The following is a 26,506-nucleotide window of genomic DNA, read 5'->3' as shown; positions in this document are numbered from 1 at the left end:
TCAATCTGGATCCTCTGGTTAATGCTAAGTGTTGTAGCCATATATGGACTGGCAGAAAAATGACACAATGAGAACAGCAATTGCACACATGCACTAGAAACATAGTTACAGTTATACACTGGACTGGCACAGGTATCATACTCATCCCACTGCCACGGGAGTTGCTCCCACATCTTGTGACAGACAACAGTGTTAATCTCATGTTTATGCCAGCTGGAATAGAAAGTATCACTCCTAAGTATAAATGTAAAACATGTAAGATAGCAGAAGACTATAGAACTGCCAAAAAGTAAATATATATCAGCAGGGCACCTTTGGCTGATGTTGGTGGAAGCATGCAAGAGCAATAGTCCATTAAAACAGAGGAGTTGTCTCCAACACAACAGGGTGAAGGAGTGAACGAGATTCTCTATTATAGAGGTCTCTGGAGTGGTACAGGCTGAGTACATAGCCTCACTAAGGTATAAATTCCCTAGCTTCCTGTCGACTATCTAAACTCCAAATTCCTATCTATCCTTGACAGGCATGCACCCAAAAGGACAATCAGAATGAAAGCCAAACCAGCCCCCTGGCTTACCAAAGAAACCAAACAAAAGATCTTACTTAGAAATAAAACTTGGGCAAAGTGGAGAGCTAACAAAAATATTTCTGATCAACAACTTTTTAAGCAACTAAGAAATACTACAAAAAAGGCAATACTCTCAGACAAAAAGAACTACTACTGTAAACTACAGCAAAATCATCAAAATAACCCCCAGAAGTTTTGGTCTAGTGTATATAAACTCCTTTCCCCAGGGCACTCTCATACACCTACCCCACTTCAGGCAGACCCAAACACCCCCCTCCAAACTGCCAATGCCTTCAATTCTTTCTTTACAGAAACCATACAAACACTAGCAAGCCAACTTACTCCAGACAGCTCAAACCTTGCCACGTCCATACCTAGTACTCTACCAGTATTCTCTATGCAACCAATATCTATCACTCTCATCTACGAATTCATCCAAAAACTTAAGCCTTGTACCTCTTCTGCTGACCAGTTACCTTCTAAATACTTCCAAAAAGCAGCCAAAGTAATTTCCTATCCTATATCCATCCTCATAAACAGAACCATTAAGGAAGGTTACATTCCAAACATCTGGAAAGTCTTCCATATCATTCCCCTTCACAAAGGTGGCAACTCAAATGACTACTCTAACTATTGGCCAATAGCACTCTTATCACCCTTAGCAAAAATCATGGAAAAATGCATTCATCATCAACTTTTAAACAATTTAACACAAAATAACATAATAGCTAAATGCCAGCATGGTTTTAGGCCATCTCATAGTACCATGACCGCTCTGTTATCCTTTACAGATGTTATAAATAGAAATCGCAATAACAACAACCTCTCATCTGCACTCTTTATTGACCTCTCCAAAGCTTTTGACATGGTAAACCATGCACTTCTAATCAACATTCTTGAATCCTTCTCTCTTGACTCTTTAGCTATTAAATGGTTCAGGTCCAACCTAACCAATAGACAACAAGCAGTTCTCTGGGCAAATAATATATCAACCCTTCTACCTGTCACCCTGGGAGTCCCTCAGGGCTCCATTCTAGGCCCACTTCTTTTTTCTCTTTTTATTAATGACCTGCATGTAGCAATCCCACACGCCACCTGCATTCAATATGCAGATGATTCAACATTAATTTGCTCAGCAAGCTCACCATCTGCACTACATTCCCTGACTCAGAATGTATTCAACACAGTTGAAACATGGTTCACGAAACATTGTCTCCTTCTTAATGCTAAGAAAACCAAGCTCCTTCTCTTTACACCCTCCAATAAGTCTACCCAAATTGATTTCTCTGTCATTTCCAATAACCGCACAATCATACACCCTGACTCTACAACCAAACTGTTAGGAATTACTATTGATAACAACCTTACATTTGATAGTCACATAAATAACACCATTAAAAATGTCAACAGGAAAATTGGCTCCTTATATCGAATCAAAACTTTCTTAACTCCAACAGCTAAAACCAAAATTGCTCATTCCCATTTAATTTCTACTCTTCTTTATGCCTCTCCCATATACACTAACCTCAAAAAGAATAACCTTGTCAAACTAGAGCATGCCTATAATGGAATCGCCAGATTTGCCACTGGTAATCCCTTTCGAACTCACCACTGTCTAAATCTAAAGCAGCTGGGCTGGTTTGAACTTCAAAACCTTCTGAAAATCTCCCAACTAACCATGGCCCACAAGATATTCTATCAACCTAATAGCACTCCTATACTATCCAATCTCATAATCCCCTATAAAAACCTAATCTCACTACACTCTTCTAACAAGCTTCTAGCTAGCATAACCAAAACTAACAACTTGGCTGGAGATTCCCTGTTTTCTAACACAGTGGGAAAAGACTGGAACCTCCTTCCCAAGGAACTAACATCACTTCCTTCCTTGCCTCTCTTTAAACAAAGACTTAAAACACACTTTAAAACACACTGGTTATGTCCATGCAGTAAATCTGACTAACCTTTCCCTCTGCTAATATTATTTCTTCACCCTACCAATTTTTCACACATATTTGTATAATTTCTATGATGAAGAACTGAACTGGTGACCACAATGAAACATTTTGGTAGTTTCTATCCTGCTTATTGTTAGTACAATCTAGTCCATAATAACGCTATGTCACTTTTATCAGTGTAAAATAATTCATCTCACCTTCTTTATGATTTCTATACCAGTGTAAATAGCTTTTTTATCACTATTTTTATTATTGATTCTTGTATATTTTTATTTGAACTACTTTCATTTACCATGTTTCAACTATGAGTACCATCCTTGTTTTGTATTTCAAGTTATGATCTAATTATTAATGCTGGAGCTTTTCTCCCCGGGCCTCTACTGAAAATGGAAATATATCCAGCTAGACTAGCCCGGTAAACAAATGTAAAATAAATAAATAAATAAATAAATAAATAATGCACACCTTCTGTCTGATAGTCCCTTATGTCCTCTACCTCTGTATCTAGGACACACAGCATCTGAAATATGAAACACCTCTGAGGTGCTGATACACACCAGATGTAATAAAAGTGATGGATATGGACACCACCATGACTCCAGGACCATCCATGATGATATGGCTACAACATTTGGCATCAAACATTGGATCCAGTCATAATCATTCTGAAGATAGTTAGCTTGTTCTCTGGGCTTTGGGATAACACGCAACATGTACACCGTGATATGGAGTACAGGAAGCACACAATGGTGCTGATTGCTGGTACATAATAATTACATGTACACAGTGAAACGGAGTACAGGAAGCAGACATCAGTGCTGATTGCTGGTACATAATCATTACATATACACAGTGATAAGTAGTACAGGAAGCAGACATTGGTGCTCATTACTGCTATATAATCATTACATGTACACAGTGATATGGAGAACAGGAAGCCGAGATTGGTACAGAATGCTGGCACAAAACCATTACATGTACACAGTGATATGGAGTACAGGAAGAAGACATTGGTGCTGATTGCTGCTACATAATCATTACATGTACAGAGTGTTATGGAGTACAGGAAGCAGACATTGGTGCTGATTGCTGGTACATAATCATTACATGTACACAGTGATATGTACAAAGTGATATGGAGTACAGGAAGCAGAAAATGGTGCTGATTGCTGCTACATAATCATTACATGTACACAGTGATATGGAGTACAGGAAGCAGACATTGGTGCTGATTGCTGGTACATAATCATTACATGTACACAGTAATATGGTGTACAGGAAACAGACAATGGTGCTGATTGCTGGTAGATAACATTTACATGTACAGAGTGATATGGAGTACAGGAAGCAGACATTGGTGCTGATTGCTGGTACATAATCATTACATGTACACGGTGATATGTACACTGTGATATGGAGTACAGGAAGCAAACACTGGTAATGATTGCTGATACACAACCATTACATGCACAGAGTAATATGGAGTACAGCAAGCAGACATTGGAACTGATTGCTGGTACATAACCATTACATGTACACAGTGATATGGAGTAAAGGAAGCACACATTGGTGCTGTTTGCTGCTACATAATCATTACTTGTACACAGTGATATGAGGTACAGGAAGCAGACATTGGTGCCGATTGCTGGTACATAACCATTACATGTACACAGTGATATGGAGTACAGGAAGCAGACATTGGTGCTGATTGCTGCTACATAATCATTACATGTACACAGTGCTATGGAGTAAAGGAAGCAGACATTGGTGCTGATTCCTGCTACATAATCATTACATGTACATAGTGATATGTGCACAGTGATATGGAGTACAGGAAGCAGACAATGGTGCTGATTGCTGCTGTATAATCATTACATGTACACAGTGATATGGAGTACAGGAAGTAGACTTTGGTGCTGATTGCTGCTACATAGCCATTACATGTACACAGTGATATGGAGTACAGGAAGCAGACAATGGTGCTGATTGCTGGTAGCTCATTACATGGCAGAGTGATATGGAGTACAGAAGCAGACATTGGTGCTGATTGCTGGTACATAACCATTACATGTACACAGTGATATGGAGTACAGGAAACAGCCATTGGTGCTGACTGCTGCTATATAACCATTACATGTACACAGTGATATGGAGTACAGGAAACAGACATTGGTGCTGATTGCTGGCACATAATCATTACATGTACACAGTGATATGGAGTACTGCAAGCAGACATTGGTGCTGATTGCTGGTACATAATCATTACATGTACACATTAATATGGTATACAGGAAACAGACAATGGTGCTGATTGCTGGTAGATAATAATTACATGTACAGAGTTACATGGAGTACAGGAAGCAGACATTGGTGCTGATTGCTGGTACATGATCATTATATCTACACAGTGATATGTACACAGGGATATGGAGTACATGAAGCAGACACTGGTGCTGATTGCTGGAAGATAATTATTACATGCACAGAGTGGTATGGAGTACAGGAAGCAGACATTGGTGCTGATTGCTGGTACATAACCATTACATGTACACAGTGATATGGAGTATAGGAAGGAGACATTGGTGCTGTATCTGGTACATAACCATTACATGTACACAGTGATATGGAGTACAGGAAGCAAACAATGGTGTTGATTGCTGGTACATAATCATTACTTGTACACAGTGATATGGAGTACAGGAATCTGACATTGGTGACAATTGCAGTTACATAACAATTACATGTACACAGTGATATGGAGTACAGGAAGCAGACATTGGTGCTGATTGCTGCTACATAATCATTACATGTACACAGTGCTATAGAGTACAGGAAGCAGGCATTGGTGCTGATTGCTGCTATATGATCATTACATGTACACAGTGATATGTACACAGCAATATGGAGTACAGGAAGCAGACAATGGTGCTGATTGCTGCTACATAATCATTACATGTACACAGTGATATGGAGTACAGGAAGCAGACATTGGTGCTGATTGCTTCTACATAACCATTACATGTACACAGTGATATGGAGTACAGGAAGCAGACAATGGCACTGATTGCTGGTACATAATGATTACATGTACACAGTGACATGAAGTACAGGAAGCAGACATTGGTGCTGATTGCTGGTAGAAAATCATTACATGTACACAGTGATATGGAGTACTGGAAGCAGACATTGGTGCTGATTGCTGGTAGATAATCATTGCATGCACAGTGTGATATAGAGTACAGGAAGCAGACATTGGTGCTGATTGCTGGTGCATAATCATTACATGTCCACAGTGATATGGAGTACAACATGCAGACATTGGTGCTGATTGCTGGTACATAATCATTACATGTACACTAATACAATGCACAGGAAACAGACAATGGTGCTGATTGCTGTTAGATATTAATTACATTTACAGAGTTATATGGAGTACAGGAAGCAGACACTGGTGCTGATTGTTGGTACATAATCATTACATTTACACAGTGATATGTACACAGTGATATGGAGTACAGGAAACAGACATTGGTGCTGATTGCTGATACAAAACTATAACATGTACACAGAGATATAGAGAACAGGAAGAAGACATAGGTGCTGTTTGCTGTTACATAATCATTACGTGTACACAGTGATATGGATTACAGGAAGTAGACATTGGTGCCAATTGCTGGTACATAACCATTACATGTACAAAGTGATATGGAGTACAGGAAGCAGACAATGGTCTGATTGCTGGTACATAATCATTACATGTACACAGTGATATGGAGTGCTGAAAGCAGACATTGGTCTGATTGCTGGTACATCATCATTACATGTACACAGTGATATGTACACAGTGATATGTACAAAGTGATGTGGAATACAGGAAGCAGACACTGGTGCTGATTGCTGGTAGATAATCATTACATGGACAGAGTGATATGGAGTACAGGAAGTAGACATTGGTTCTGATTGCTGGTACAAAATAATTTCATGTACACAGTGATATGGAGTACAGGAAGCAGACATCGGTGCTGATTGCTGGTACATAACCATTACATGTACACAGTGATATGGAGTACAGTAAGCAGACATTGGTGCTGTTTGCTGCTACATAATCAGTACGTGTACACAGTGATATGGAGTACAGGAAGTAGATATTGGTGCCGATTGCTGGTACAAAACCATTAGATGTACACAGTGGTATGGAGTACAGTAAGCAGACATTGGTGCTGATTGCTGCTACATAATCATTACATGTACAAAGTGCTATTGAGTACAGGAAGCAGACATTAGTGCTTATTGCTGCTACATAATCATTACATGTACACAGTGATATATACACAGTGATATGAAGTACAGCAAGCAGACAATGGTGCTGATTGCTGCTACATAATCATTACATGTACACAGTGATATGGAGTACAGGAAGCAGACATTTGTGCTGATTGCTGCTACATAACCATTACATGTACATAGTGATATGGAGTACATGAAGTGGACAATGGTGCTGATTTTTGGTACATAATAATTACATGTACACAGTGACATGCAGTACAGGAAAAAGACATTAGTGCTGATTGCTGGTACAAAATCATTACATGTACACAGTTATATGGAATACTGGAAGCAGACATTAGTGCTGATTACTGGTACATAATCATTATATGTACATAGTGATATGGAATACAGGAAGCAGACATTAGTGCTGATTGCTGGTACATAACCGTTACATGTACACAGGGATATGGAGTACAGGAAGCAGACATTGGTGCTGATTGCTGCTACATAATCATTACATGTACACAGGGATATGGAGTACAGGAAACATACATTGGTGCTGATTGCTAGTACATACTCATTACATGTACACAGTGATATGGAGTACAGGAAGCAGACATTGGTGCTTATTTCTGGTACATAATCATTACATGTATGCAGTGATAAGGAGTAGAGGAAGCAGACATTGGTGCTGATTGTTGGTAGAAATTGGTGCCGATTGCTGGTACATAACCATTATATGTACACAGTGATATGGAGTACAGGAAGCAGACATTGTTGCCAATTGCTGCTAAGTAATCATTACATGTACACCATGATATGGAGTACAGGAAGCAAACATTGGTGCTAATTGTTGTACATAATCATTATATGTACACAGTGATATGGAGTACAGGAAGCAGACATTGGTGCCGATTGCTGCTACATAATCATTACATGTACACAGTGATATGGAGTATGGGAAGTAGACATTGGTGCTGATTGCTGATATATAGCCATTACATGTACACAGTGATATGGAGTACAGGAAGGAGACATTTGTGCTGATTGCTGGTACATAATCATTACATGTACACAGTGATATGTAGTACAGGAAACAGACATTAGTGCTGATTGCTGGTACATAAACATTACATGCAGACAGTGATATGGAATACAGGAAGCAGACATTGGTGCTGATTTGTGCTACATTATCATTACATGTACACAATGATATGGGGTACAGGATGCAAACATTGGTGCTGTTTGCTGCTACATAATTACATGTAAACAGTGATAAGTACACAGTGATTTGGAGTACATGAAGCAGATATTTCTGCTGATTGCTGGTACACAATTATTACATGTACACAGTGATATGGAGTACAGGAAGCATTGGTGCTGATTGTTGGTACATAACCATTACATGTGGAGAGTGATATGGAGTACAGGAAGCAGACATTGGTGCTGATTGCTGGTACATAAGCATTACATGTACACAGTGATATGAAGTACAGGAAACAGATATTGTTGCTGATTGCTGCTACATAATCATTACATGTGCACAGTGAGAAGTAGTATAACAAGCAGACATTGGTGCTGATTGCTTGTAGATAATCAGTACATGTACACAGTGATATGGAGTACAGGAAGCAGACATTGGTGCTGATTGCTGCTACATAACCATTACATGTAAATAGTGATATGAAGTACAGGAAGCAGACATTGGTGCTGATTGCTGCTACATAATCATTACATGTACACAGTGATATGAAGTACAGGAAGCAGACATTGGTGCCGATTGCTGTACATAATCATTACATGTACACAGTTATATGGAGTACGGGAAGCAGACATTGGTGCTGATTGCTAGTACATAATCATTACATGTACACAGTGATATGGAGTACAGGAAGCAGACATTGGTGCTTATTTCTGGTACATAATCATTACATGTACGCAGTGATAAGGAGTAGAGGAAGCAGACATTGGTGCTGATTGTTGGTACATAGCCATTACATGTACCCAGTGATATGGAGTACAGGAAGCAGACATTGTTGCCAATTGCTGCTAAGTAATCATTACATGTACACCATGATATGGAGTACAGGAAGCAGACATTGGTGCTGATTGCTGCTACATAATCATTATATGTACACAGTGATATGGAGTACAGGAAACAGACATTGGTGCCGATTGCTGCTACATAATCATTACATGTACACAGTGATATGGAGTATGGGAAGTAGACATTGGTGCTGATTGCTGGTATATAGCCATTACATGTACACAGTGATATGGAGTACATGAAGGAGACATTTGTGCTGATTGCTGGTACATAATCATTACATGTGCACAGTGATATATAGTACAGGAAACAGACATTAGTGCTGATTGCTGGTACATAAACATTACATGTAGACAGTGATATGGAATACAGGAAGCAGACATTGGTGCTGATTTGTGCTACATTATCATTACATGTACACAGTGATATGGAGTACAGGATGCAAACATTGGTGCTGTTTGCTGCTGCATAATTACATGTAAACAGTGATAAGTACACAGTGATTTGGAGTACATGAAGCAGACATTTGTGCTGATTGCTGGTACACAACTATTACTTGTACACAGTGATATGGAGTACAGGAAGCATTGGTGCTGATTGTTGGTACATAACCATTACATGTGGAGAGTGATATGGAGTACAGGAAGCAGACATTGGTGCTGATTGCTGGTACATAAGCATTACATGTACACAGTGATATGAAGTACAGGAAACAGACATTGTTGCTGCTTGCTGCTACATAATCATTACATGTGCACAGTGAGATGTAGTATAATAAGCAGACATTGGTGCTGATTGCTTGTAGATAATCAGTACATGTACACGGTGATATGGAGTACAGGAAGCAGACATTGGTGCTGATTGCTGCTACATAACCATTACATGTACATAGTGATATGGAGTACAGGAAGCAGACATTGGTGCTGATTGCTGCTGCATAATCATTACATGTACACAGTGATATGAAGTACAGGAAGCAGACATTGGTGCAGATTGCTGTACATAATCATTACATGTACACAGTTATATGGAGTACAAGAAGCAGACAATGGTGCTGATTACTAGTACATAATCATTACATGTACACAGTGATATGGAGTACAGGAAGCAGACATTGGTGCTGATTGTTGGTACATAATCATTACATGTACACAGTGATATGGAGTACAGGAAGCAGACATTGATGCTGATTGTTGGTATATAATCATTACATGTACACAGTGATATGGATTACAGGAAGCAGACATTGATGCTGATTGTTGGTATATAATCATTACATGTACACAGTGATACGGAGTACAGGAAGCAGACATTGATACTGATTGTTGGTGTATAATCATTACATGTACACAGTGATACGGAGTACAGGAAGCAGACATTGGTGATGATTGCTGGTAGATAATCATTTCTTTACAGATGCTTCCATGAGACACATTGCAACAGGCATTGTTTGCCTCCATGCTTTCCATAACCATGGCTATTGAAAGGTCCAGATTCAGGGAATAGAGCCACAGACTGTCCTCAGTCAGACTGCACAAACAGGTGGTGAGATGTCTCCTGCAGGCACACAGCTTTCTACCTCATTTATGGGCATCATCCCTCTCATGGGAAATAGTGCTGTACCAGTTCTGCAATTCCCAAACCTAATCGGGTACATATTCACAAAGTTTTGCCCCTTCCCTGTTACCTTTGGGTATACATCCTACCACCTCTACTCATGGGCAATAACCACTTTGTTGCAATGACTCTCATCAGCATAAATACACTGTATGTCCCATCAGGGTAAATACTCACAGTACCATAGTCCTTACCTTTTTCCTTCCACTGACCAACTGAGAAGCCACTAACACCACAAACCAACACAGTGGACAATTCCAATGATCACCCGATAATAGCTTGAACACACCACTGAAAGATGTGATTCCTGATGCCTCACAAGCTGCCAGGGTCTCACCTCCCTTGACCCAACCCAATCTCATACAAATGTAGTCACCTGTCACAGTTTTCCAAACTTCTGTATATGGTCATGACTGCTCCCTGTCCATCCTCAATACGAGCAGGTACGGTGATATCTGATAGACAGTGTGGCTTGTCGATGCAATGTGTTGCATAGCCCGAGAGTGCTAATGCATTCATCACTTTGTTCTGGTTTGTCAATGTTACAGCTGACAGTTGTGAACCAGATGCCACATCTTTGTCAGTGTTGTAATGTACTGTGCCCACCTCTGCCTTGGCTGTGTTACTCCTACTGTTATACATGTCCACTCTCCCTGTGTGCTGCTGGTACAACTGGTATGGAAGATCCTTCTACTAGGTTCACCTACCCTTGCACCTGTTTATGTAATGTTATGCAGTGCAGCTTGTTGCACGCACCAAATATCTTGCTGCAGATTTCTGGACTGTATTGCAATGGTCCTTATGATGCATCCAGGCAAAAAAAAAAAAAAGCATCCCTTGTGAAGTCCAAACTCCCACATCCACATTTTGCCCTCTGCTTATTTAGAGGCTATTTCCTGTGTGGTCTTGGTCTTGTATGAGGGGCATCAGCCTGGGCTGTACAGCATATTAGACATTGTCTCCTTCTGCATGCAACAAACAACATGCTGCCCAGTCCCCTTAGTTTTATACAAAGCTCAGGCATACTTTTATCAAACAGAAGAAATACTGCAGGCCAAAATTAATAAAGAGTTGAAGGAATTTATTTGTGAAGAGAAGAGAGCAAGAGTTAAACGGAATAAGTAATTTCTTCCCTTAGGATTAGAATTATCTGATTTGAAGGGATTCTTTAGAGCTACATTTCTGAGGCTCATGTTAGTAGCACAAGCAGAAGGTTGCAAATTAATGTGGAAAGGCATGATGAAATGGGGGAGTTCAATAAATAAGGTGAGAGTAGGATTTTGGATGCTGGTCCTTAAAGAGAATAACAAGCATACAGAATAGTATATTTATGAAGTAGCAGAAAGTATTTTAAGAACTAAGCTAACATGGGAATGGTGAAAAGAGATTTTTACTAACAGGCATGACTGTAAGTAGGGGAACAGACAATAGTCAAGAGTAGCAGGAACTTATTGCAGCAAATTAGCAAAGGAAGCAAGGTACTCGGAGAAAATATGGTAGGAAAGGTACTAGAGTCTGATGAGGGTAAGTGGAAGTTTGGACTGCAGGTTTGAGATTGTCTTCCCTTGGTGGGATTGATAGGCAAAGAGAAAGGGATGGATGAACATTAAGTAAAAGACCAGCTTTGACTGAGTTTTTAGTTGAATCTAGAAAAGAAACTGCTTTTAAAAAGGGATAGTTAGTAGGGATAGAAAATATCACATGATAACTATAAGATTTGATAGAGAAGGTTAGGAAAGATTAGGAAAAGAGACTGGCGTGGCAATTTACAAGGGAACAATGAGAAGACATTTGCAAGACTTCCAGTATGCAACAAGTCCAGAAGTTTTAAGATTTTTGCATGGAAGTGATCACATATATTTACACCTCAATTAGGCTTCAGAGAAGTTTTCCTCAGGTAGATAATAATTACTGGAGGTGTGATGTGAAAGGGAAATGTAATTGGGAACATTTTTGGGAATGTACTAAGCTGAAAGATTTCAAAAACTCTCTAGAGAGTACTTTTTCAGAAATGTTTGGAGACCAAATGATTGCAACTAATGAAATGATCCTTTTGATCTGGGATACAAGATCGGAGTTGCACAAACATAATAAGGCCTTGTTAGGCTTAATGCTATTGGCTGCCAAAAAAGCAATTACTAGAAAATGGAAATCAGAATGTAAACCAGCTATAAATAAAGTATTGAATATTGTAAATGAGATAAAAGAATTAGAGGTGGGTTTTTAGAAAAGGGATGGGCAAATTACATAAAAAATGAATTTGCAGGCACAATATATGCAGAATAATGTTCAGGAGGAGGAGGAGTGAAGTTTAAGGAAAGGCAGGCCTTGAACAATTTATACAATGCTAGAGTGAATGATAATTTTTAAAAAACAAAACGGAAAACCCAGACACACACAGGAAATTAATGAAAAAATGTTTTAAATAGTTTTTCTTTTCTATAACTCTATATGTTCTCATGCCATTGTTGTGAAGTTAACAAAGGTGTTTTAAAGCCAGCACATGACATATGGCCTATTCATGTGTTGCATGGTATCTGTGAGTGTGTGCGTGTGTGTGTGTGTGTGTGTGTGTGTGTATGTGTGCGTGTGTGTGGTTGTGTGTTTATATGTGTGTGTCTGCATGTGTGTGTGCGCATGTGTGTGTGTGTGCGCGTGTGCACATGTGTGTGTGTATGTTTAGGTCTGCTTATCTAGCATGTTTGTACATTTACCAACTGGACTACCCTGTGAAAAATTGCCACACAGAAACCTGATGTATCAATAATGGGAACTGCTTGGCAGAAGTACAGTGTAACTAGGTGGGGACACAGGGGACAGCTTACACAGGTACAAAGTGTTAGGGGATGCTCAATGAATGCTGGTATTGCATTTGTGCTGAAGCACTATAGCATCCTGCATGCATCAGCCATTAACTGTAGCAAGCCATGTGCTACAGTTTAAAAAGAGAGAACAGACTTTTTTTTTGCTCGTAAGTGAAAGGGCACCAGAATAGCCAGTGATACCTCTGCAGCTTGGGTGGTGCATTGTAAATTACCTGAGAGCTATGGTAGTTGTAACCTATCCAGTTGATGTATCACTGTCTCTCTGGACCAGGCGGGGATTTGTTGGCAATGTATGTACAATCTATAGCTCCTAGGTCTTCAGGAAAATGTGTGCTACTGTAAAATGCATACATTGTGCTAGTCCTCCTTCTGCAGTACTAGTGAACCATATCTGCACTGCTGCATACTGAAGGCTAATGTAAAAGGACTGGTTAAGGATACATGAGGATGACTCCTCAGATATCTAAAATGAATCTGCTGTTGGTCACTCAAATGTCCCTGAAACTTTTATGGTTAAAGTTACATATGCACTAATGCTCGCAAGCAAGGTCCAATCTATTGATGAGCCACTTTCTTTAGTCCCTGGTTTGACTCCCTTAGCCTCCTTTTGCATCAGTCATCCTTGAATTTATTTATGGATGACACACTTTGACAATGCTCCTTAAAGTCTCCCTGTCAGCATAGAAGAGGCCCACGTTCTGATGGTCAGTGAGCTGGTAGTATGTGTCTGTACCTCCTTCATTAGTGTGAGTCGGCTCAACATGCCACACTTCAGGCACTGGCTGAGAAAACATGCGGCTAAGGTATTATTGCTGTGTACCCCAGCATTGCTTCCCTCGTGTACACTGTGATTCTCAGTGTGCAAAAAATGGGAATATGCTGAAGCATAGCATGCCAATTTTATACAATTTTAAACTGGCCCATTATTTTGGGAGTTACCATTTGCATAATTTGTGTGGCTCATTTGCATCGAGTTCCTCATTTCCTTGTCATTATGCAATTGTTAGCATGTGTTGCATACTGGGGTCTATATCACATTGTCTAATGCTTAATTGAGCGAATCGCTAATCTTCAAACCAATTAAACGAACAATCGCTTCAGTGAAAATTTTCCTATGGAAAGATGTGATTGGCAGTCATCAGGGATTTGTTTTTTTCTCCACTGTAGTGTGATCTCGGAGCTGGTATATATAGGTGGGGAGTGTGGGGACAAAGCCCCCTACATTGGGGTTATGGGGTTTAGGCCCCCCACTTTGCAGGGTTTTAAATGTTGTTGTATTTGTTCTGGTCAGTAGCTGGCTTGCTGTTGTTTTCCCTGGAAATGTTTGGCTGGAACGCTTGTTCGCTTAATTGAGCTTTTGCTGATTTGAGTTCGATGATTAGCAATTCACTCAATTAAGCTTTTGATACTGAGCTGCTTTTAACATTGTGTGACAGCAATGAGTCTTAGAATTGTTCACACCCTGTGCATGGCCACAACCACAATACTTTGCACAATGCAGTGTGCTAAATGTCTGTGAATTCTAGCCTGTAAGTTATTTTATGCTGCATCAACAAATGTAGTTGTTCTATGACTCAGGCCTTACAACAAACGCTTTGAACTATTGTGCGTGTTGCTTTATATTGTATGTGCTACTAATTGGTACTGCAACAGCACTGAGCCAATGCTGAAAGGTCTGCTTGAATGGTTCATGTACTTATCTTAAAAAAATGATGCTAATGTTAGTAGACAACAGTAACACAAGACAGTTTTTTTATGATACCTACATGTTTTAAGGAAAAATGCATGGAAGAGATGTGTCTGCAAATTTCTACAGATTGAAAGAGAGTAGAGTGTGTTTCATCTTACAGCAGCCTGTATTTATCTATTTGAGTCACTTATTGGCAAAATCAAGATGGAGTTTTGCATATATGCCATACTGTTATAGGCTCATTGATAGTTATTTGTCATGTGGTCCAGAAGGTCACTAAGGAAGCTAGTCTGAGTTCCCAACTGGCTCCATAGTGCTCTTTGGTTAAATTACTTGCTTAAGGGTCACACAATAGGCAACTGGAGACTTTGAGAATCAAGCAATGGACTGTAGGAAGTAGCACATTACAAGATCAAAGCATTAATCTACTGATTGCCAAACATTCATTATTTTGTTCTGTGCTGCTTGACATAAATTAGTCCATGAGTTATTGAAGGATTTACACAAGGAGAAATGCCTATTTGAACAGCTTGTGCTTCATTGTTACATAGTTATTATCTGCCAAAATTGTATAATGGAGCACACACTCTAGGTCAACAATAACGCTACTGTGGAATTCATAAAAAAGAACAAGTGAACCTGTGAGCCTTAAAATAATTTCAATATCAGTCACTGCTCTTCCTGATTTTTGTGCTGGCATTTTTCTCTATTTTGTTGAAGTTTTGCTCCATTCGCAGCAGGAAAGTCAGCCCCAGTCCATTTTCTCTGTCTGTTGTGGGATACAGACATGCCTGATAAGGTTAATGTGATTCATTCATGCTATGAAGTCTTAATCTTAGACTGATTGATCAATCCTGTTTATTTATATATATTGTACTTACTAATATTTAAGCCTGTCTTTTCTTCTTGATGAAATAAAATTATATTTTTACCGTAGCGTTATGGAGCAGACTGATGATGAAGTGGTGAAAAGATGAAAATCAAAGCTATGACTGATAAACGTCAACAATCTAGGGATTGTAAGAACTTGTATTGTACTGTATGATCATTTTACAATGTATACCAAAATGCTGGTCCCCTTCTAAGTAGTAGTGCCTGTACTGATCACCCTGTAGATAAACAGGGCTCTACTGGTCCCCTTTTAAGTACTGGTAGCTGTACTGGTTCATTCCTAAACATTGGTAGCTGCTAGTATACTATTGAATCCACAGACTAATGGCTGGGAGGGGAGCGAGACAATATACATATTTTATTTCTTTCATAATATATATATATATATATATATATATATATATATATATATATATATATATATATATATATATAAATAAATAAATAAATATATATATATATATATATATATATATATATATATATGTATATGTGTGTGTGTGTGTGTGTGTATGGGTCCTCTTCAGATGATCCAAATTTCAAAACTTTAAGCATCATATGGCCAAGGACCATACGAAGTAGCTTTAAAACTTTGAACGTTCTGAATGGAGATCGCTATACAGTGCGGAATGGGAAATTTACTGTTCTCACACACACACATAGCCATATATATATATATATATATATATATATATATATATATATATTGAGAACGTTAATAAAATAGTTAAAACTTGTTAAAAGAACATATATAAGCACTTTCGGGTACACATCTAACCTTCATCAGATCTAATAACACAGTTTGAAGCAAGTTGTTTTAAAATTCTTACAGCCAATCAGTAACAACATTTCAGCTGTTGCCTCTTAAGAGAAGGTTTGAATGGAATATTAGTGTTAAGTCTGGGTAGTTTGCCTGCTTGCAGATCACCAATCCACTACATTTCTGCAAATTCTGTTGTAGTAACCAGATCACCCCTCTTACATTTTTTTTATCTGTAGGACCATAAAATGGAAACTGGTTCATATTTACCTTAATATCTTTAGTCAATGGACTTTTCATATCTAATAATTTCATTTGTCTATTAGTCTTGCCAACATAAAATGAATAGCGTAATTTATAGCAGGCGACATAAATGACTTTCTTAGTCTTACAATCAGCATATGCTTGTAAAGTGTACCTTTTGCCATTTACAGTATGACTAAAGGTCTGTTCTTTTTAAATATACTTGCATGCTGTGCAAGTCCTACAGGGATATGTGCCTTTTCTCAATAACCTAATGCCTTTATTCATTTCTTGTTAGTGACATAATACTTGTTTAAGATTTCTGTTATTCTTGTAGCGACATGATGGGAATGATTGCTTCTCTCAAACTAGTTTTGCTGTTGTCTTCATCACTAGCTAAAATATTTAAATTATTCATTACGATGTCAGTAATGCAGTGTATATCACTTAAATATGTAAGGGTCACTCTGTTATCCTGATTGTTTACATCAGTATACAACCCCCACTAGTAGTAACATTAAGAGAATCGTAGGGTTTCCCTTGAATGTTTCTTAACATGGTTGTTTCTAATAGTGAGGTATCAATCTCTTTTCTAGTATAACCGCTGTGTAAATCTACTGGTTTAAGTGTTCATCGGCCTTAATGTAACCCTCTTCTCTACTATGTAACTATGAGTTATGTAACATCTGGCTTTTTACTATGTTGTCATAAATATGTTGGGGGTGCATATGAGTCCGGTGTAGAATATTATTCTGTTTACATGATTTGTGATGTACTGCTGTGTTAATTACACCAGTCTCATCCATTTCTAACATAACATCCAAAAAAATTGATCTTAGTCTAAGACTGTTGTATTGTAAATTTGAGGAAGTTAGTAGTGCTTTCCAGATATTTAATAAAATCATCCAACTGCTCACTTGTACCTTCCCATAAGAAATGCACATCCTCTACAAATCTCTTGTAATAATGCATATTTGTACAAAAACAGTTATTGGCAAGAACATATTGAGCTTCCCAGCTAGCCAACACAATGTTGGCATAGCTGTTTGGACTGGGAGGACCCATGGCTACTCCACATTGTTGCCAATATATACATGTCCATATATAAAGATGTTATTTTGAAGCACAGTGGTAAGTAACATACATATTAAATTAATTCTCTTCAACTTTATCACTGTTCTCTTCAGGAAACGTCTAATGGCTTCTTCCCCATAATCATTCAGGATAACTGTAAATAAACTCTGTACATCCATAGTTACCATGTAATGTTGCCTTGGGTGGTCTATGGAACTCATATAATCAAACAATGTCATCAGCAAAAAGCCTAGTGTCCTTAAGCACTGTAATAGCCTTTGGCAATACAGTTTTCAACTGTTGTTCAACAAATGTAGATAGAGGTTCTGTGAGTACCCCTCACCTCTCACCTGCAACTATTGGATGTATGGGTGGATGCTCATAACTCTTATGGATTTTAAAGAGTTCCTTTATGACAGGAATTACAGGGTGCTTTATAGATAATATCTCATACAAGTTTTTGTCAAGATTCCGAGAAGTCAAAAGGTCTGATAAAGTATCTGGTACAGACTGGATTATTCTGATAACTTCTTTACGATTAATCTTTCTATAAGTATTCTCATCAAAAAGCATGGGAAGTTCATTATCATAATATAACTCATCTAAGACGGCAGTGGCACCCCTTTTATCTGCAGGTTGAATTACAATATTATTATTATCCTGTACTTTCTTAAGTGTCAGATTCTCTTGATAAGTTGTAAAAACTGTGACGGTGTTCATTTAATTTCTTTGAAATATCTGTTTCACATTCTCTCAAGAACATATCTATGGTGGAGTTGTTTTGTGGAACAAAGACACTAGGTTACTTCAGCGGAGGCTTGCCATTGTTATAACTATTACCAATACATTTCTCAGCATGATATTTCATCCAAATAGCCTTAAAATGATGAGCTCACTTAATTTCGATGGAGCTGCAGGAATGTATGAAAGACCTTTATTAAGTAATGAAATTTGTGCTTCCAATAATGCAGATTTACTTAAATTAACAACCAATTCATCCCATTGTTCATCTGAACGCCCAAATGTTATCGTTCATTGGAAATCTTTTTTCCTGCCTTTGCTTAATGAATGATTCCCTCCGTATGCCATCGGTTGTTTTACCAGTAAAGGTAGTGCTGAAAAAAATGGTGAAACTTCTGAACTTTCTTTGTGCTTAGCTCCCATATTATGACTACACTTTTGGAAGAAAGGGGATCCAATGCCTGTCAGCCTGGGATGACATGCTCGACAAGCCACGATGCTTTGCTAGGGACGGCTTGCACCTGTCACCCCTGGGCTTTCGGATATTGGCAAAGGCTCTTGCTACCCCCATAGTGCCTTTTTTAGGCAAGGCTCAAAAGACAAACCCACCTCCATAGGTATCACAAGGGATAAGAAACTAAGAGTAATGCTACTCAATGCAAGAAGTCTAAACCTCAAGATGCACGCACTCAAAACTCTCCTTAGCATGGAGAACATCGATATCTGTGCAGTAATAGAAACCTGGTTCAAGAGCACCCCAGCACTACCAGGTTATACCTCATACCATGCTTTTCAGCCCCAAAACTTGGACCGAACCAGAAAAGGAGGGGAAGTATCAATATTCGTCAAAGATACCCACACCTCCAGGTTGGTGGCACAGCATGAAGCATCAGAGACTATCCATGTGCAACTAACAGTGGGTAAAACTGCCTTCCAGTTTATAGCCTGCTACAGACCACCCTCCCAAACCCAGGAACCCCACTCGGTCTTCCTGAGAACACTGGAAAATATGAAGGTCTCTCCAAACACCATTATATTGGGTGACTTCAACTACCCAAACATAGACTGGGAGCATTACTCTAGCTCCAACACCCTAGCTCAAAGGTTGCTAGAATTTATAAACTCAAATGCTATGGAACAACTTGTTACCACTCCCACAAGAGGGGAAAACATACTGGACCTGATCATCACCAACATGGGGACTCTATGCTCCAGACCAGAAGTGTGTCCCTCACTGGTAAGATCAGACCATAAACTAATCTCACTGGATATTCACATCCCGACCCCACCCCCTGCCCAGAAAACCACAGTGAAAAACTTCTCTAAAGCAAATTTCACACTCCTCAAAACCGAGGTGGAATCCTTCAAAGCCCCCGGACCTGTGGAAAATATAGCCCAGACCGCAGAATCCTTTATAAACGCATTCTATGAACACCTTCAGGAATGCATGAATCATGTAATCCCAAATAAAACCAAGACCCAATCCTCCAAAGGCAGATGTCCTGTCTGGTGGACCTCAGCCATAAACAAACTATACAATAGAAGGAGGAAGCTACTACATGATAGAGCAAAATCCCAAAAAGGGAAGGCATCTCTGATCAGTGTTAGCAAAAAACTACGGGCACTCATAAAATCATCTAAGGCCAGCTTCGAGAGAAAAATTGCACAGGACACTAAGGATAATCACAAGGCTTTCTTTAGTTATGTTAGGAACCTGGGTGGGAATTCCCAGATATGCTCAGAATTAGTCCAAAATGACAAAAAATACACCAAACCCACAGACATTGCCAACATCCTAGCTGACAGGTTCAGCGCAAACTCCCCCACCCCCCCACCAAAAGGGCAAATATCTATACCAGCAGAGTGCTGTCCCCTGACATCTCAGATGTTCAGGTAAGAGCTGCCCCCTCCAAAGCAAAAAACACAGCATCAATGGGACCAGATGGTGTCCCGGGCTGCATCCTACATGAACTCCAAGAAGAGCTAAACCCAAACATAAAACTACTGTTCAATCTCAGCCTTACCACAGGATATGTACCCAAAGAGTGGCGTACAGCAACAGTGGTCCCTCTCCACAAAGATGGTGCCTCAACGGATCCTGGAAATTATCGCCCCATAAGCCTGACTAGCTTGGTCTGCAAAGCTATGGAAAGGATCATCATGGACCTCATAAATAAAGATATTGGGGACCTACAGACACTGGATCCTACCCAGTTCGGCTTTGTTAATAGCAGATCCTGCCTCTTAAACCTGTTCGATTTCTTTGAAACAGTCACCAAGGCCATTGACGAGGGGAAGGTGGTCCACACAGCCTACCTGGACCTCACAAAAGCCTTTGATACAATACCCCACTAGGGCATTATAGATAAGCTCACCAGCTTAAATATAAACCCCTATGTCACTAGATGAGTTGCAAACTGGCTCAAGGACAGAACCCACATGGTTAGAATTGCTGGAGCCATGTCAGACTCCAAACCAGTTACAAGTGGCGTCCCACAAGGCTCAGTCCTGGGACCTCTCTTGTTCGGTATATATTTCTCAGAGGTACAGGCCAACACGGAAGGACTGTGGCTGACCAAGTTCGCAGATGACTGCTAACTGGGTGCCATAATCGACTCTCCAGCCGACACAAGCATCCTCCAAAAGGGCCTCATAGAAACAGACAACTGGTGCCAGAGCCATGGCCTCAAGCTAAACGCCAAAAGTGTATAGTCATCCCCTTTGGCAAAAACAAAGTGCCCACAAATTACCACATAGGTGGTAATCCATTAAGTATGGAAGAAGTAATTAGGGACCTGGGGACCCAAGTTGATAGCAATCTCTCATTTGACAACCACGTGGCCAAAGTGGTTAGAAAAACATTTTATATAGCCCACCTAATCATGAAGGGATTCACATCTAGATCAGGGGAGGTCATCGTGCCTCTTTACTCATCCCTCATCAGGCCCATAATTGAGTACAATGCCCCTTTTGGGATGTACCTTACCAGACACCTGCAGCAACTGGAAATACCCCAAAAGTACCTCACCAAGAGGATCAAAGGGCTCAAACAGATGCCATATGCTGCCCGGTTAAAGAAACTCCAGCTCTACTCAGTGGCATACCACCTGCTCAGAGGCGATCTGTGCCTGATGTATAAAGCCATGTCCAATCCGGAATTAATGGACATGCTGCACCTCAGAAAATCCAAATCCCATCGAGCTACACGCTCGAGAGACTTGAACCTCAGCACTGAAATAAATAGGACATGCTGGAGGGACAGATTCATAACCCAGAGTCTCCCTTCACTCTGGAATAAAATCCCAGTCCAGGTTAGGCAGAGTCCCTCATTGACTCTCTTCAAGAGGAATCTTGATGAGTGGATGGGGGATCGTAGGTTTACCCCGGGTATCACTTCTGTGTCACTGTTAGACAGAGGCACAGTATACTAACCTCGAAAAAGGGCATAGCAAAATTAATTTAAAATGGGTGGCGAAAGCCAAACACACTCTGGCTAGGCTTATAAATGCCCTAGGGCAGATAACCTAGTATGAACCTATTGGCATCAGCCTTATTCATTGTATCGCAGTTTATATTATGACTACTGTTGTTGAGTGGTTTATCAAGCAACACCCGCTGACTGTAATCAACTTTATCTCTGTTTTTATCTGTAACATTATGTGAAACATTCTTGGTCATATTAGATTTTTCAGTCATATTTCTAGGACAAGCAAATGTTTGCCAACTTATAAAATGATTGTAATCTCTCATAAATTTACTTTTTATCTGCTGCAACTTCATGTCATATGCTGAAACACTTGAGAATAAATCATCTAACTTATCAACATAAATACCAGATGTGAAATTACTTTCAATGTCCTGCTGTTGTTTTTCAGACAGTGATATTAAATCCCACTCAATGGGTTGAAAGCATTCCAACATTAATTTCATGTAGCTAAAACTAGTTTACAACTTGCTACCTTCTCCTTAATTCCAGGTGAGTGAGTTACCATATGTCAGCATAACCAGTACCCTTAAATCTCTGGGCACTACCTTATAATGAAGGCAGGCTTCAAAATGAAGAGGCTGCCACTGTATTCTCTTTAATTTATAAACATAATTATAAAATGTTTTATATAATTTCATATATCGTTCCATATCTAAAGGTTCATCTTGTAGACAGTGCTCTGATACATCCAAATTCAACATAGTAACGGGCGATGTTTCTTTGACGAGCATCACAGAGCAAATTAATTCTCTGTGTATAGTGATAATCTAGTGAAATACTATTTATCTCACCACCTTCAGCCATGTACGGCCATTTCCTCCCAATGTGGAATATCAGAAGAGAACTTAGGACAACGGCAATCAGTGGATGACACTGTAGAATATATATGTATAAACAAAATAAAACCAGTGCGGCGACCACCACAACAACAGCAATAAAAATTTGGAACTTAAATAGAACAGTTAAAACTCATTGAAAGAATATAGATAAATGCTTTTGGGTATACATCCACCCTTCATCAGCTCTAATAACACAGTTTGCGGCAATTTGTTTTAAAATTCTTACAGCCAATCAGTAACAACATTTCAGCCATCGCCTCTTAAAGGCAGGTTTCAGTGGAATACTAGTGTTAAGTCCATGTGATTTATCTGCTTGCAGATCACTAATGCACTGCATTTCAGCAAATTCTGTTGTACTAAACAGATTTCCCCCTCTCACATTTTCTTGTATTATCTGTAGAACCATAAAACTGTGGCAGCGTTGTCGCCTCACAGTAAGACGCTGTCCGGTTAGATTATCAGGTTGGTAGAGCGTCTTCTGTGTGGAGACATGCGTGAATGGGCATACCTTCGTTGAAGGTTGTGCATCAGGCCTGCCAAGCCGGTACGTAAAAATCAACTGCCAATCATTAGCGGACCGGAGTTCCGCTGTGGCGATCCCTAACCGGGAAAAGCCAAAAGACACAAACAAAATATGTAGGATCGTAAAACCTGAATTTTAAAACAAGTTGCCGTGAATTGTGTTATTAGATCTGATAAAGGATGGATATGTACCTGAAAGCCTTTATCTATATTCTTTTAATGAGTTTTAACTATTTTATTAAAGTTCTCAACATTTTTACGCCTGTTGCTGTGGTGGTCGCATTGGTTTTATTTTGTTTATATGTATACATTTTACAGTATCGTCCTCTGAGAGCTCTTTTCCTGAGTTCTCATCTATATCTATCTATCTACACACACACACACCCATATATGTATACACACACACACACATATATATATATATATATTTATAGAAAGAGATAGATAGATGTAAATATATACTTATTTTACTGTTAACTCATACTACAGTATCATTCATATTGTTTATTGTGTCATAATTTACTGTTTTATATTACTGGCCCTAGGGCCTATATAAGCCTAGCCAAATGGTACCCTGGCTTTTGCCACCCAGGAAAATTATTTTCCTGTGCCCCTGTCAAGCAGAGCCACAGAAGTGATCCCCGGAGTGAATTTCCTATCTCCCATCCAATCATCAAGATTTTTCTTGAAGAGTGCTAATGAGAAGCTTTGTTTGATATAGATAGGTAGTCTGTTCCAGAGTATGGGAAGTCTCTGGGACAGGAATCTATTCCTCCAGCATGTTCTGTTTATTGTGGTGACAAGGTTTAGGTCCCTAGGACGTGTAGCTCAGAAGGATTGGGATTTCTTTACATGGAGCATGTCCAACAGCTCTGGGTTTGACATAGCTTTGCATGTTAAGCAGAGATCGCCTCTGAGTAGGCAATATGTGACAGATTAAAGCTGGAGTTTTTTGAGACGGTCTGCGTAGGGCATCTGTTTGAGGCCGGCAATACTCTTTGTGAGGTATTTCTGCGGCCTTTCCAGTTGTTGTAGATGTCTTGTGAGGTACATACCAAAAAGAGGCATTGTACTCTATAATGGGTCTAATGAGTGATGAGTAGAGGGGAACAATGACCTCTTTTTTTCCTGGATGAGAAACCTTTTGTGATGAGGTGTGCCACGTAGAAGGATTTCCTGACTACTGTGGCAATGTTGCCTGTATTTCTTGTAAATATATTAACAATGGGCCCTACGTTTCTGTGATAAATACAAGTTACACATTGAAGTGTCCAGGGAGATGCAATTGCAACTCCTCTATGGTTGTATATGTTTGCCACCTGTTTTTCATGCCCCTGGTTTTATGTAGGAAAAACCACCAGAAGATTAAAGGAGAAGATACAAGAGCATGTGAGGGCTATTAAAAACAGGAATGTCCACAATGCTCTATATCTCCATACTACCAAGTGTTTACATTTTAAGAAATGTATTTCTTTATAATAGATAAGGTGACCTACAATGAGGGGGTGGGGGTGACAAAACTCTCCTAGAAGCAAAATAATCTAAATGGCAGTTGTGTTTAAATTCTTCAGTAGCTCTTGGCATGAATGATTTTATTTCTTTAAAACCATTTTTAAAATTAAGACAAGACTTGATTCCTTAAAAGAAAAAAGGAAACAGTGGAAGGAATTTTATTAACAGTTTATGTAGAGTGTGGATTTTACATTTGACAATAATAATTATGTATTCAGTTTTTGATGCAGACTACACCATTGTTGTGATTGGTTGGGGTAGTTTTAATTGATGGTATTTAAACATTGTTTAATTATGCTAAGACAACTCTGAAGAAGCCTATATGTCTTGCAGGTGAAAGCGCTTAGTTGTTTTAGTTTTTGGGCAATAAACGGGATTCTTGTTTATCGGACTGGTTGCGAAAAGTATTTTATTTTTCATTTTTTTTGTCTTTTTGACTATTGTTTCATTGGTTTTACTGTGGTGATGTGATTATCAAAGGAGAGACTACTGTCCACCTGAGTCCCATGGTCTCTTATCACACTTTCGGTGTTAAGTAGACTACCGCCTATGTGGTAGTTCATGGGTACAGAGATTTTACTAAAAGGGATGACAATTCACTTTTGGCATTGAGCTTGAGGCCATGGCTTTGACACTAGGCATCTGTCTCAGTGAGGCCCTTTTGTAGGATGTCCACATCGTTAGGAGTTTTGATTATGGCTCCTAATTTGCAGTCATCTGCAAGCTACGTTAGCCAAAGACCTTCTGTGTTAGCCTGTACGTCAGAGAAGTAGATACCAAACAGGAGAGGACCTAGGACTGAACCATGTGGTACTCCACTTGTCACTGGTCTGAAGTTGGATTTAGAGTCTGCTACTTTCACAGTGTGGGTTCTGTCAGTGAGCCAGCTGGCAACCCATCTTGTGACATAAGGATTTATACCTAGTCTAGTGAGTTTGTCTATAATTCCAGAGTGGGGGATGGTGCTGAAAGCCTTGGCAAGATCTAGATAGGCTGTGTGAACCACCTAACCCTCATCTACGGCTTTGGTGACTGTTTCAAAGAAGTCTATCAGATTTAGGAGACACAATCTGCCTTTTACAAACCCGAACTGGGTAGGGTCCAGAGTTTGGAGATTACTAATGTCATTGTTTATAAGTTCCATGATGATACGCTCCATAGCCTTGCAAACCACGCTCATCAGGCTAATAGGGCGGTAGTTCCCGGGGTCCGTGGTGGCTCCCCCTTTGCGGAGTGGGATAACCATTGATGTGCGCCATTCAGAGGGCACAAAGCCTGAGGTGAGGCTATGATTCAACATGGTACTTAGGTGGGGTGCCAGTTCATTCTGTAGTTCATGTAGAACGCAGACTGGGATGTTGTCAGGTGTTGTCACTTTGGAGAGTGTGTTTTTTACCTGTGCAGCCGTGATTACAGGTACTTTGCATTCTTCCGGTATAGAGATGGGCCCTTTAGAGGATGAG

The sequence above is a fragment of the Protopterus annectens genome, chromosome 6.part0 (genome assembly GCF_019279795.1).
Source record: "Protopterus annectens isolate FY-2018-M chromosome 6.part0, PAN1.0, whole genome shotgun sequence".
Lineage (NCBI taxonomy): Eukaryota > Metazoa > Chordata > Ceratodontiformes > Protopteridae > Protopterus > Protopterus annectens.
This window is presented reverse-complemented; position numbering follows the sequence as displayed.